Source organism: Odontesthes bonariensis, chromosome 11 (genome assembly GCF_027942865.1).
Source record: "Odontesthes bonariensis isolate fOdoBon6 chromosome 11, fOdoBon6.hap1, whole genome shotgun sequence".
Taxonomy (NCBI): Eukaryota; Metazoa; Chordata; class Actinopteri; order Atheriniformes; family Atherinopsidae; genus Odontesthes; species Odontesthes bonariensis.
Window position 1 is genome coordinate 30912863 of NC_134516.1, and position 14780 is coordinate 30927642.

At 43.7% G+C, this 14780-nt stretch overlaps 1 protein-coding gene and 1 non-coding gene across 2 annotated transcripts in view; both read left to right on the forward strand.

The window, feature by feature from the left end:
* The window catches only part of LOC142391905 (NLR family CARD domain-containing protein 3-like), a 418516-nt gene that overhangs the window by 134202 nt on the left and 269534 nt on the right, over window positions 1-14780 (forward strand). The gene's annotated exons all lie outside the window — the stretch shown is intronic.
* Window positions 12759-12831, forward strand: trnak-uuu (transfer RNA lysine (anticodon UUU)). Its single transcript has one exon. It is a non-coding gene; the product is annotated as a tRNA-Lys (tRNA).

The window sequence follows — 14780 nt, forward strand, 5'->3', positions numbered from 1 at the left end:
AAGTGTTTGTTAAAATGATTATTTAAGATAGTAATTAAGTGTTTTTTAATGTGAAAACCGTTTGCTGTGACTTTCAAATATGCTTCAAAAACGGGACGTGTTTCTTCAGATAAACTCCTGACCAGCTGTGAAAAAGCAGTGAAAATGTCTGGCCTGTATAAAATTTGTGATGTAAAACAAGATCAGAGATGACATCGATTGTGATGTCACCACAGTGATGACATCACAGCTTTGTGAAGGCTTCTGTTCTGTCTCTTCTGGTCTGTGGTTCCAACCACAGATTCTGGATGGAAGTGAAGTCCGGATTCCAGAATGTTGATTTGTGTTCTCTGTTAATCTCTGGACGACTTCAGCTGATTACTTCCTGTCACTGTCACGTTGGAAGGTCCACTTCTGCCAGTTTTTCAGCAGCCAGTATCATGTTTTCCACCAGCAGTGTTTTCCAAGACAGAATAATGTCAGTTTTTTTTTTAAATGTTGCCAAAATAAACTATTACAATTGCAACAAATGTCATCTCAGGGCACTTCAGTAATAAAGTCCAATTCAGGCCAATTGCAGTTAAATTCATTGTAATTATAATCCAATTCATTCAATTCAGAATGAATCCAATTCATTCATACAGAGCAATTCAAAAACTATTTCCTCGCTAAGGAAACCAACAGATGGCACCGAACTTGCACTATTTCTAATTAGATAGAACTTTTTAATAGTTCTAAGATCATATCTTTCTGGTTTTATTTGCATTTTACAAAGAGTCCTGAGTAATTATGAAAGTGGGGTTTTAATTTTAAGAAAAAGCCTCAAAATAAAGTGATTTTTAGGGGTATGCAGGGATTCATTTCCATCTAATGAACAGGTCAGTTATATTAAACAGTGGGCCGTGTGAGCAGCAATCAGGGGAGTAAGGAGTTCACAGATCATAGACAGAGGCAACCGTCCAACTATTCAAAGCTTTTAAAATGAGTAATAAAATCTGACAGGTAACCAGGGAAGGAAGTCCTTTAATCCTGGAAATATTCTCCAGGTGATAGTCGGCTGACTTCCTAACTGACCTGATCTGGCTGCTGAAGTTCAGCTCTGAGTCCATAATAACACCCAGATTCCTGCTTGCTTTGTGCTTTTTAACATCACAGCCTGAAGCTGAGCTCAGATTTTTAACAGCTGACAATGACCTCTGTTTTCTCTTTGTTTAGCTGCAGGAAGTTCTGGATCATCCGGTTGGTTATTTGTTGGAGGCTCTTTGCTGGGCCAGTTATTCCTCTGTGCCAGCAGCTGAGCACCAGTTCTGCCAAAACTAACAGGAAACATCATCCTGCACCGCTGGATTATCAACAAGTAATACTGACCAAGTCAGGAGATTAAAAAGGATGCAGAGGACAGTCAGCCATCTCCTAAACACGGGACTTGTGTTTGACACCAGTCTTTGAACTGCTGTGAGACCGTTGTTCCCTTCATTCGTTTGGTCGAAAGGTGTAAAACATTAAAAGTACTGGGTTAAAGTTAGAAAAGCATCATGTTTAGGAAATAAAATACACTTTTGGGGGAAAAACTTGGCCAATAAGACCAGGAGCTCCTGACCTGTCTCATACATTTCAGTAAGACCTCGGGAAATTGTACCAAAAAGGGAAAAACATGTCTCCTTTAAAGGACCAATAAGAGCTACATCTCAGACTCTACAGGCCTCAGTTAACTTGTTAAATGTGTGAGTGGGTCGGTGTGAAAACTCAACATCTAGGATGTTATTTCCAGCTTCTACGTTTAACTGAAATAGAAAATCTGAGAATTACGACAATTTGGGTAGAGCTATTTTACGACAGTAAAATATTTGGCAGTGACTAAGTGCCTCTAGCACAGACAGGAGGGTGGAGGCGAGAGGAGACAATGAGGCTGATACCAGACCAACCAGATGAGCCTCCAGCGTCCACCTGTCCTGATAGTCCCTCACAAGCAGCTGTCTGTTGTTAGCACGTTAAGCTTTGATTGGTCTGGGCTGGTCTGTGGCATTATTTATAAACCTTCACCCTTGCTGTTTCCTCTCACAGCTTGTTTTCACCATGACAGCTGCTGGGTTCTTCCTGAGGTATAAGCACAAGCTGCCTTTTACAGTTTTTGTTTGATTGATTGGAAACATTAGTTAATATTGCATTCTTACTCTTTGCTGTACATAATTTCAGGGTTTCCCTCTTTGCCTTGTTGACTGCAGCTACATGGGGTTTTCCCACTAAAGGTGTGCTATCATCTGTTGTGGTAAAACATTACATGCTTGCTTGAATCAGCTTCTGCTAAACTTGTTCTCATGCACCCAGGTTCAAAATCAGCAGGCCAGAGCAGCAGCGGCACAAGAGCTGCAGGTAATTTTGGCTCTTACCAGGGAGCAGCCGCTGGCCGCCCGGTGACCGTGCCCTACACTGCTTCCAGTGACGTTTATATGGCGACACCTGTGCTATCCTCTGGTCTAAGTCAACCTGCTCTTCAGGCAGACCCAAGATTCAGTGGCTATGGCTCATTTGTGCCAACGCAACTGGTTGTCCAAGCTCCCGGTTTTGTCCAAGCTCCCGGTTTTGTCCAAGGTGCTCTTCAGGCAGACCCAAGATTCAGCAGCTCTGGCTCCGTTGTGCCCGTGCAAATGGCTGTGCAAGCTTCTGGTGTCCCACAGGCTGTTCAGACGGGTCCAGCATTGAGCAGCTTGAGCTCTGGCCTGCCTGCAACAGGATACTCTACTGTCACTTATGTGCCTGTTGACGTAGGATCTGACACTGGCGCTCTGCAACCTGGAGCTGCCCAATCTGGACCACAAGGTAACTCTTCTGCTTGGAGTGTAGATGGCCCGAAATATGTTTGGAAGCCTAAAGGTGTCTGTGTGTTTTCATGTAGTCACTAGCAAATCTTGCTTAGTTAAGAATATGTTAAGACTCTGTGCTATCAGAACTTCTGCTGTGAAAAGGACTAATTGTGAAATGTCTCCACACAGAAACCCAGTGGGCTATTGCTCCCTCAGTCTTTGAGGATGCATCAGCCCAAGCCCTCAGCCTCACTGACGTTCTCCCTGCAGCCCCTCTGTCACCACCTGGCCCTGTCCTCCAGTCAGGGGAGACCTCCAGTGTCACCAAGGAAGCTGAACTCGGGAATTACCAGCAGCAGACGGAGGAATTCGGCTACCCGGATGAGCTCTGCATCTTGAGAGGAATTGCTATGGAAGTGTTAAATAGTTGCTCAATTGACTATAGCTATCAGCTACAGCATCCTTTACAGCCATTTCTCTACACCTGTACATGGCAGCCAGACACAACCCCTTCTATAGGTTGCTGAGTGCACGGTAGCCAACCTGAAGGCTTGCCAAACCAACGTTGTGCTTGAAATACTTGGCTGGATACTCAAATATTCTTCTGCAGTTAAGCCAAAGCCAGTGCTGTCTTCAGCAGTCTTGTCAAATGATGACCTTGCCTAGGGTTTTTTGTTTTGGCTAAAGTTAACAGACTTGACTACTTGTATAGGTGGTTTATTCAAGATGTAACCTCATGTTGCTGGTGGTCGACTGATACGCTAACTGTAGCTCGTATACAACTGTCAAGGCTTCTAAATTTTTCCATCAACTGACCAAAATCTGAAGTATTTCCAGGCGGGCCTTTATATATTATTGGGGGTTAAAATCACTTTCTTTGTGCCTGCAGTCAAGTTGGGCCCTGAACTTTCTGCCATCTTTATGTGAATCAACTTTCAGCACTGACGCTTTACCAGACAGTGTGACTCCTGTGACCTGTCCCTGACCCCGTCACGCAGTGTGCCGACTCAGGGCAGATGCTCAGATGTTTTTCAACATTCGAACATTAATTTTCACTTTTTTTTTTTTTTTTTTAAAAAAACCTATTCAAATTTAGAATATTCTTTGACAACCCTACCCTGTACCACTCTACTATTGTGCTTTAATAGGCAACTTGTTGCCTTTCCACTCTGTAAGGTTCTGCAGTTGTGCCAGAACATGCTTACTGATGTTGCATCCTCTGAATGCAATAATAAAGAATTACAGTAGTCAAATCCTGAAGTAACAAATGCATGGAGCAGTTTTACTGCATCACTAAGACAGGATGTTCCTGATTTTAACAATATTACAAAGGTGAAAGAAGGCAGTCCTAGAAACCTGTTTTATGTGCATTGAATGATAAATCTGGTCAAAAATAACTCCAAGGTTCCTCACTGGAACTATCTTACCATCCATTTACTTTACTCGATGTATCCAGTTTAGGGTAGTGGAAGCCTTTAGCCCAGTGATACTATTTTTTTCCACAAGAGCCACATTGGCAGAGCAAAATCAAGGGAAGAGCAACTTTTATGACAACATACTAAGTCCCCTTTTGCAAATATGCATTTCTACATATAAAACATCCCACAAAAAAAAGAAACAACACAGCCAATACATTTTCAATTAAGACCGCATTTACCTGAATACTGGAATCCTTAATACTCAATACTGGAAGCTGGCATGCATGTCCTTGACTTTCTTCATGTTGTATTTGTAGTTTGTTGCAATCATAGTGAGACATTCAAGATGAGCATGGTTTAGTCCTTTTTTAATTAAAAACCGACCCATTGTGCCTGCATCTCGCTAATGGAGCTAGCGTGCACTGCGGTCAAGTGTGACGGTGGTTTAAGCGGGCTGCGTTGCCAGGTTTAACAGTGCCCCCTTTAGGAAACACCATTAAGCCTTAATAAAAATACTTCATACTGTGCAGTATTCGCTGTATGTTATTTGAAAAAAAATTGTTATTGTTACCATATTGTTATAAGCTACTATGCGAGTGTGAGCCACCAATTAAAGCTTGAGGAGCCGCGCAATGAGTATCTCTGCTTTAGCCTATCCCTGCTGCCAATTGAAAGAGTCAGGGTACACCCTGGACAGCTCTCCAGTCCACTCTGCAAAAGGTCTAATAATTTCCACACTTCCATTCACTGAGACTCTGCTAGAACTGTTTGGAGACCTTTTCTAGAGGGCCGTATCGGAGAGCCTACTGTGGGAGAGTACTTTGAAAGTTTGATAGTGCCAACTATTGCTAGTTTAATAGCAAGTGAGCTGAATCGAAGGAGTTAAAAAATATTTTGCAAATTTATCATGTAGCTTTGCACTGGAGGGAATTTGAAAAGGCATCTTCCACATGTGGTAGAAATCAGGAAAACAAAAGCAGGAGATATTTAAGTCTTGTGTAGGATGAAAACCAACATGGGAAGATGTGATGCCATGTTAAGGACCGAGTCTGTATGAAGCACAGTGTCATAAGCCCTCCAGCTGGTGTCCCAGGTGAGATGAACAAAGGCCGCACACACACACAGGGCAAGTCGAGACAGTTGGTTAAGAGGGATGTATGGCTCTGATGAGGCCCACAGAAGACACCAAGTGGTGCCAAGCAGAGGGGCAAGGCTACGTAGCATAGGCTAATGAGTCACATGCAATTAAAGCTTGGAAAAGGCCAGCGAGTGCAGATTTAACTGAAACACCTTCATGGTGCAAGGTCAAGCAGGGCCACTGTACTGAGCTTCAAGTTATTTTGGTCTGGGTTTGTGTAATGCAATTCAACCATGAGGAGAAGGAAACATGTAGTGGTGGAATTTAAAGCAGCAGTATTCAGTTTGCCCTTCAAAAGCAGAGTCAGCCTCAGTGGGTGTGGTGAAGACTCAAAGCTATGAAGTGAAAACAAACCTTGAGATCAAGTATTCAATACACAAACCTCATTTTATTGGTCAAGTTTATTTTGCCAGAGTTCAGCCACATGTTGGAATCTCCATGGAAGTATCCATGAGAGTCACCTGCAGAAAACAGAAGGGGTCAGTATTGATACAGGAGTCTCAATACTTCAGACACGAGTCCAGCTTTACCTTAGTACAACTTCTGCCCTTTAGACCCAGTCTTGGCATCAACGTGGTCAAAAGCATCCTGGGAGTATTTGGCGTACGAACTGGAGTCGCGGGCTCGTTGGTAGCCATTGCTGGACTGGACGACGTGGGATGAAGGGTATACAGTGCGCGTCTCAGATGTGTCCTTAGGGACCTGGTCGGAGGTCCAGGCAGACTGTGGGAAAGAACTGTCGATCTTCAAGTTCATTAGGGCAGCAAGGAAACGAGCAAAGTCTGCGTCCTGCGCAGTAAAGCCAGCATTAGACCCAGAGGAGCCGCCGCCGTAGCCAGACCCAGAGGAGCCGCCGCCGTAGCCAGACCCAGAGGAGACGCTGCCGTAGCCAGACCCAGAGGAGACGCTGCCGTAGCCAGACCCAGAGGAGACGCTGCCGTAGCCAGACCCAGAGGAGACGCTGCCGTAGCCAGACCCAGAGGAGACGCTGCCGTAGCCAGACCCAGAGGAGCCGCTGCCGTAGCCAGAACCAGAGGAGCCGCTGCCGTAGCCAGACGTGCTACTACCAGAGCCAGAGGACCCACTGTTTTGACCTGAGCCCAGAAATTAGTTGAAGCAAAGTATGACAGCATGGTTAGTCATGCTGTCAGTAGCCTCTGTATCACTGCCAATATGTTTAGTAACAATAAACAAAGCTAAAGGTGTATTTGAATTTTAAGTGGGTCATTAAACCTGAAGTCTAATACATTGTAAGAATTGGTGCTGCATGATTAATATAGTTGCAGACCCTCTTCCCTCTCATTCCTACCAACATCATGGGTTGAGCATGTCCAGACTAAACAACTTCCTATGTTGGCTGCCTTCATATAAACTGCACCTAAATGTTGATATACTTGCTTTTCTGGGGGGGATAACATGTTCCAATGCTGAAGAGCAGGACACAAAGCCAGGAAATCCTGTTTGGATTTCAAAAGAAAAGAAAGAAACTTTAGTATATAGGAGAACAAAAACCTAAAACATTAAACATGAAGACTCGCCTGAAGAAAACCTTGAACATCATGTTGAACAAGACAAAACAGAAGCAACACAATCCAGATACAACTGGTCAAAAACAGCAATCTAGTAACTGCTGTTGAGAGAAGCTTTGTGCTGTAACTCATCTGAGGCTGCAGCTGACTTTATATTGGTGCTCTACCTGCTCTAATTACACTCATAAACCTCACCTGGGACCCAGTCAGATCGTGCTGCATTCAATTCAGCTCTGAAAATGAACACTTCTGACATTTAAAAAGGTTTGTTGCAACATGTGAGGAATGAACATGGGATGTTTTACAGAAGGTGAATTACGCTTGGTCAGATACGCTGTTAAACATCTGGACCAAAGTCCTGCAGATCACTGTGGGCCCCTAATCTCTGGCTGGGGAGTGTGAGGGGAGTGACAGAGATTTGGTCTGAAGGACTCCAGGTTATAACCTCGGTTCTAATACGTCACAAAGACGTCACAGTCATGAAATTGGGGTCCAACACATCACTTGTCCACTTCACTAGTGGGAGCTGCTAGTTGGGTTTCAAAGGGAAAAAACTGAGCTCAGCGTGACATAAGACTGGAGTCTTAGTAAGTTAACCTGCTGAGTTCTGGAAATAACTCTAACATAATGTTGACTCCTTGGCAGGAATAAGGAGCTCTGCAGCTCCTCATCCAGAGGATCTAGAAGCATGGATGTGTTTGGAACATAGCAGAGGGTGGATTCTTCCTAAAGTCACGCTAACTGCCTTCTGCGCACTCTGAGATGTTTAAAGCTCAGATTAATATCTGAGCTGAGATGTAGAAATGTGAGACAACATGATGCAGAGCTGCTCTTTTATTAAGTGATATGGAGGAGATCTTAGATTTATTTCACATGAACTTGATTAAACAGGACATAACGGAGGTTAAATGTTTAAAGCACCTTGTGCCATCATTTTGTTCATATCTGGAAGTGTTTCTCAAATTTGTCTTGATGATTTCTGTGGATTTCCATCATTCCTCCTGAAAACTTGTTGCCTTGTGAGAACAACCAAAGACTCCCACAGACTCCCTGTGACACAGCAAACTTCCAACATGGGAAATGTGACATTTGAGCACTTTATAGTCTGTAGGCGACTGTTTTCTGTTATTTTTACTGTGGAGGCTTTACCAGCCATCAGTGAGGTGGACCTGTACTGAAAATACACTGAAGTTAAAGTTACATTTTTAACTCATTTAAAAGGGAAAATGTGTCTGTTTGAATAATGATCTTTTTTAATATGGGTCTAAGTTTCTGAGAGTCTTTTTTTTACTGTAAAATGTTGACTGTCACACCTGAACTTCATATTTATTTATGAAAATGAGAATATTTATATCCCCAGGTTGTTTTAATTCTGAAAACTAACATTTGTTACAGTAGTTCACATCATCTGTCCTCATAATTACTTTCATAAAATCCAACAAAGACCAGACTTTATCATGTTCATATTTAAACTGCAACCTGCAGGTTAACAATGTGAGTGACTTAAAGTGTGGAAACAAGTCCACAGAAGTTTTTCTTTTAATTATATGTCAGTATATGTCCACTATGTGCAAGTAGTCCCCACAGGCAGTGTCCTTGCTGTAGGGACGACCAGGTAAGACATCTGATTCTCACATATAGATGGAACATTTGATGTTGCATTATGCCCAGTATTAATCAGACATGTTTGTTCATGTTCCAGACAGGATAGTGAATGCTTTTGTGCAGTCCACTGTGTGGTTGTACAGCTCACGACTTAACTGAATATATTCCAACACCTGGCTCGTCTTCCTGCATCCAAATGTAGAACAAAATAGATGTTTGATCTGTAAAATTTGATGTAATGAACAGAATCCATGAGAGTTGTTTGATTTATTCATTAATTTAATAAATTTATTCTAACCCTCCCCGGGCTCTGGGGAGGATTCATCCCTCCATCAGACCTGTTGCCACTGATTTTCAGTCCACTTCTTGTGTCCTTTGGCACAGCTCAGCCTTTTCTCCCCGTTTCCCCTCCTTAAGAACGACTTCTTGACAGCCACCCTTCCATGGAGACCATTTCTGATGAGGCTTCATTGAACAGCTGAAGGTCCAGATGCATCTCAGGGAAATCACCCATTTTCTTCAAAAATGCCATTTCATGCATGTCAAACTTTTTATTTATGCAACCAAAGAAATGGGAACAGATGACAAATTCTTCCCATACCTGAATTTTAGCTTGATCAGCTACTGATGATGCAGCCCTTTTGGCCACCTGGTACCTGCTTCAGGTCAACCTCCTGAACAACCCAACACAAAAGGCCTTTTTCTTCAGCTTTAATGTTTCCCTACATGCTAATATTCACAAGCAGGTCCTATGCTGCTGTCCTGATAGGCAATGATGACCTTCTGGCCACACCTCTGCTATTGAGGCTGAGAGGCGCCTTTCAGTTTCCATGACCCAACCTCAATGGTAATGTATAGATTTCATAAAAATACTCAACCGTGTGTTTAAGACGTCATGAACAGGGTCCTCCACTAGATGTTTGCCCCCACCACCTGATCCAACTTACTTCCAGGTAGTGAGTAAGTGACAACATTGAGCCAATAAATTTTGTTCCCAAGCCACTTCACTAAAAGTAGCTGCCACATCTTTTGATTTGTGCAGCACAAGCTTCATTACAAGTATTCAAAGGAAAAGACCTTTGCAACCACAGAAGATAGTTATGAAGCCATCCTCGGCCATTGACCTGTCCAGGTTTCACATGGCCCCAGCATCTGATGGGTCTGCCCTTACCCAGAGCTGTAGGGTGAGGATTGCTACAGAGTGTAAAGGTTTCCCCCTCAGCACAATATGCAGCAGTGGAATCTTCTGATAGAGCTCAAGGCCACACCTTTACCCACTGCTGTCAGAGAGCTGCAGTTGGCTTTTCAGCCATTTTTAGTTGGGAATACATTCCAAGCTGAAGCCGTCAAGACCTTCACAAGCGCACCTTTGAGCAGATACAGTCCTAAGTTAATGCCAACAGCTTATTTATAGGATTAAGTCATGTCAACCCATCAGGCCCTCAACTATCCCCTCCAACCCACAACTGGATGACCCAGAGACAGCTAGGAGCCATTTGATGGAGCAACAAGGTATTCATGTTAAAGCCATTTATTCAAGCGGTAGCAGCAGCGATGCCTCTAGAATATGCAGATCTGCAAGACAAAGAAAGTCAGTCACCTACCAGCAGCTACAGAGAGCACACATGCAGAGTAAAATGAGCCTCACCAGAAAGATCCTCAGAAGCCGCTCTGAACTGGAACCTTGTGCTGAGATGTTTTGCCGTGGTCTGGCTCAGATTCTGTTGGGCTGTAGCGGAACTGGCTGAACAGCACACGCTTCTGGTTGTAGCGGGACCGAGATTTGTAAGCGTAGACTTGATCCTCGCCGGTCACAGGAGTGAAGACTGGCTCGTCCTCGCCGCTGGTGTCAGATGAAAGGCTCCAGCTCCCATCTTCAAACTGGTAATTGCTGCCAGGAGCTCCAGACTGACCTCCCTGAGCACCATGCTGCTGTGCTGCAGAACCACTGGTTCCAGCTGCTTTCTGATACGTTGGCTTAGATAGAGCTGGCCCATAAACTGAATACATGGGTGAGGAAACAGAATAAAGATCAGCCTTCCATTTACACAGTCAATTTAAACTGCTTTTAGTTGCTGAGCTTTGATTGGGATCAGCTTACTGCTTTGTGCAGGAATGCAGGTGATGCTTCCAATCAGCACACAAGAAATCCACAAAACCCTGCAGAAACAGGGACATCTCATATGAAGTTCTGAGTACATTTAGAGACCAGTGGGGTCCAACCACCACCTCCCCTTAACATGCCCAGTCCTGTTGAGCTTAACTGCATATTCATAGTGTAATGCTGCCACCAAATGAGGTTCTGCTTGCCTCAGACATTTAAGGCAGCAGAGGTTCAGTGCCACCACTTAGAAGCACTGGGATAGACTAGAAGTTACTCACCTCATTCTGGTGCAATATAATTAAAGCTTGCCTGGGACCTGCTCCTGCCAAACTGCACTAACACAAAGTTCAGAGCCCTGTGACACTAACCTGAAGCTGCAGGAGCTGCTTTCATATGATCCTCAGTGCAGAGGGAACTGATTGCTCAGCGGTAACAGCTGCTGCTGAAAGCTGCAAGGCTGCAGTTAACTGGCAACAATGGACTAACATATGGAGCATCTCAGTGTTATGTCCATAAATAGATAATAATCAGGAACTCTTGTGAGTTTTATGTATTTTATTTACATATATAAATATTATATTATAAATATAAATGATCAAATATTCTGAACTTCTGATATACGTGATAATAATAACAATAACAATGGCAGCTGCTCTCAATACGTGAAATGCCTCTCATAGTTCATTATTAGTAGGCTAATTAATGAATAAACATCCTGCTGCTGAATAAGTGTTTAAAAAACAAATAAATCAGAAGGAAACCTGCAGAAGAAAGTCTTCTAACAGCTGTCTCTCTGTGTTTATTGGCATACAGCACGGTTAGTGAGATCCAGATCCATGTGGGCACTCAGGACGGATTTAAATAGCGACTCTGAATGGACGGTAAACCCGCACTGAAGGCCCAGTGAGCCAAAGCACGGCCGCCACTGAAACATATATTTGAAACCTGTCAATATGCTAACTTTGCGTGTTTACCTCTATAACTGATGTTATATGTAAAACAGAGCACATGGTCAATTAGCTTTTTAAAAATCTTTATTTTAAAGAAAACAATCAAAACAAGAGTTTTTCTGGAAGAGATTTAAATAAGTTGAAAGTCCATTTAACTGGACCACCATGTTGTCCCAGCGTACATGCACGGGATAGACTGTGTAGGAAACCTTCATGGCATTCTGCTGCCTCTAACTTTCTCTGTGGGACATCACGCTGCATGTAAGTGCAGCTGAAATCGCTGCCAACATGTTGTCTTTAAGTCACCTGAAGGGGGATTTTCTCACATGAGGCTGCGGTTACAAAATCAGGATTTTATTAGAGCAGAGCGACAGTCTGGACATGCTTGAAGTGAGCACGAGTTGACACGTAGTCTTAATGGGCTGATTTTCAGTTTAGCCGTCTGACAGAAGAAACAGAAAAATATGTGGATGAGAGCAGCTTTATTGGGAATTTGGCTGGAAATATACACTCATTCTTTCCTGTTTTTACTAAAAGATGCAGAAATATTAAACTCTGTAACATGTGTTTAGTGCACCAACCCATGCCAACTCAGTTAGCATATATACAGTTATAGGAATAGTTTACTGAATGTCCCATCTTGTAGACAGCCTCAGTGTTGCATTTCCAGTCCAGTCTGCTGTCCAGGTGAACCCTCAGGTATCTGTAATCCTCAACCACCTCTTCACCGAGGATGGAGACGCTGTTCAGCTGACTGCTGCTCCTCCTAAAATCCACAATCATCTCTTTTGTTTGTATCCAGATGAGGCGATAGTTTATTTTCCTATAGATTTGATAGTTTCATGTAGATGTGCTGAGGTGTGACAGGGAAGCTGTTGGTACATGGAGGATGTGAGGTCTGTAGCAGGAGGCAGCAGCATGCTGAGTTTGTCTGAACTCTTCCATCTGTCTGATCCCACATTATCCCAAAGCCTGTGAGCTTTTCCAGTCCTGACCACACATCCCTCACACTGTTCTGCTGCAGATAGTTTCCCACCGACTTGCTCTCTTCCTTTTTTCTTCACACTCCTCCTTAACTCCCTGTTTCCCTCCATGAAGGCCTTCTTCTTTATGCTCAGTGGCTGCAACACAAGTTCACATCAACCAGGCGTTTGTTCAGAAAACAGTGTCACAGCTTTGGACTCAGGAAGTGTTTCAGATGTCAGTTGTCACTCAGACACACTTTCATAGGGCCTGGATAGCTCAGTTGGTAGAGCATCAGACTTTTAATCTGAGGGTCCAGGGTTCAAGTCCCTGTTCAGGTGCAGAAATGTAATCTATTACTTAACCTGTACTTCCCTCTATGCCTGCACTCTGTTTCTACACTGTCACCTCTGACAGAGCCTGGCTGATGCTTTTCCTTCTATGTAGCTTATTGTTAGCTTTGCTGTTAGCTGCATCGTTATATCCTCATTTGTAAGTTATATAAACTATAGAATAATTCTATATAAACTATAGAAATCACCTTAAATACACCAGTTGCAGAGTGTTGATCACATTCACTGAAACTACAACAGGTTAAGAGCATTTATCATGAATAGTTCTGCTTTATATCAGGGCTTCTTTTCACTTAGATTTCACTATTTGGACAATCTGTAATGAATGAACACCCAGAACAGAACACAAGACATTACAGAGATAAATCAACGCTGGTGCAGTTTAAACAACAAGGGCATTGTTTGCTTCATTTAAGTGGCAATAAAACAAAGCACTTCATCAGAAAAATCAGCGTCAGAAATATATTTAGTAAAGGCCTCAAGAGACATAGATGTTGAAGGAAGTTGCGTAAACTGTGATGATGTCACAAGTTCAGTCGCAGTGGTGCTTCCAGCTTCTCTGGAGTTTGGTTTGTTCCACATAAGGAGCAGTATTCTTTAGTATTTCAGCTTTAGACTGACAACATTTGTTGCTCAGTTTTCCTCTGAGCCACAGAGATGCTCAGCTTTCATTGTGTCCAATAACTGCAGCTTCTAAAGTGGATTTCATAGCACTGCTGCATCTCTGACAGTTATCAGATCATTTGGGTGGAAACACATACATCACAACCCTCTGAATCTGCTTTCAGTCCCACTTGAACAGTCTCTCACAGTTTCAGACACAAAATGTGTCTTTTAGTTTGAATCTCAGCTGATATCTCCAACAACTGTAGAGGGACTCATATCATTTCACCAGCTGGTGTGATAAACTTACAGAAACACCTCAGGAGCAGCACCTGGGGTCTTTTGGGAGAAAAGGGGATTCTCTCCATGCTGATAGAGCTGGTGATAAATGGAGCATCGCGTTAGTTCTGGCAGACCACGTAGTCAATGCGCCCTTTGTCTATTGGCTGACGCCGACCCAACCCCTATGGCTCCACAACCAGCTGCGCTCAATGGGTAATCAGCTCCTGCTCGCAATTGGATGCTGGCATTTGGGGCACTTCATTTAAACTTGTTTTGCTTTCTGCTTGCACCCACCACCTCCCCTGCTCCACCGATTTTCCAAGTTTTGTGTTGGAATATCTGCATCTGTGTCCTAACTTCTCCACACCACGCATCACACCCCAACGTGACAGTTGCTGTTTTGAAAACTCTCAGTAAAGGGCGGTTTATGGTCGGAAACCAGGTCGTCTGCGTATGTACGCGGATATGCCCCCCCCCCCCCCCCCCCCCCCCCCTACGCAGACGCAGACACTACGCAGACACTCTGGTGCACCGCCTCAAAATTGTAACTCACCGCAGACAGTGCCGCAGACATCGCCGCAGACATCGCCGCAGGGAGGAGAGAAAGGAGGCCTCTGATTGGTCAACTCTACATCCGCTCTACACTATGCGTATTTCCGGTTTGCTAACCGGCTGACGCTAACCGTGCTAACCGTGCTAACCGTGACGATTCTTTCGCCTCTCTGCCAGCTCCAGTAGTAGCAATATTTCTTCTATTTCTAGATCGATCAGCTGCATCTCAATCAAAGTGCGCATTCGTCCAGTCGCCATTGTTGTTGAATGACCTCCGTAACCGTAACACCCAACAATCCTAGCTTGTTCGTGATTGTCCCTCTTGCGTTGTGGCGTGGGATTAACATAGCGCAGACAGCGCTTCAAGGCATAAATCAAAAATAACTGCGTCGTGTCTGCGACAAGCTCACTGCGACACACTGCTGCGAGAGTATACACAGCCCTTTATGATCTACCTGGTAACCCAGAAACTAAATGTCCTCACTTTGAGTGATCAATCA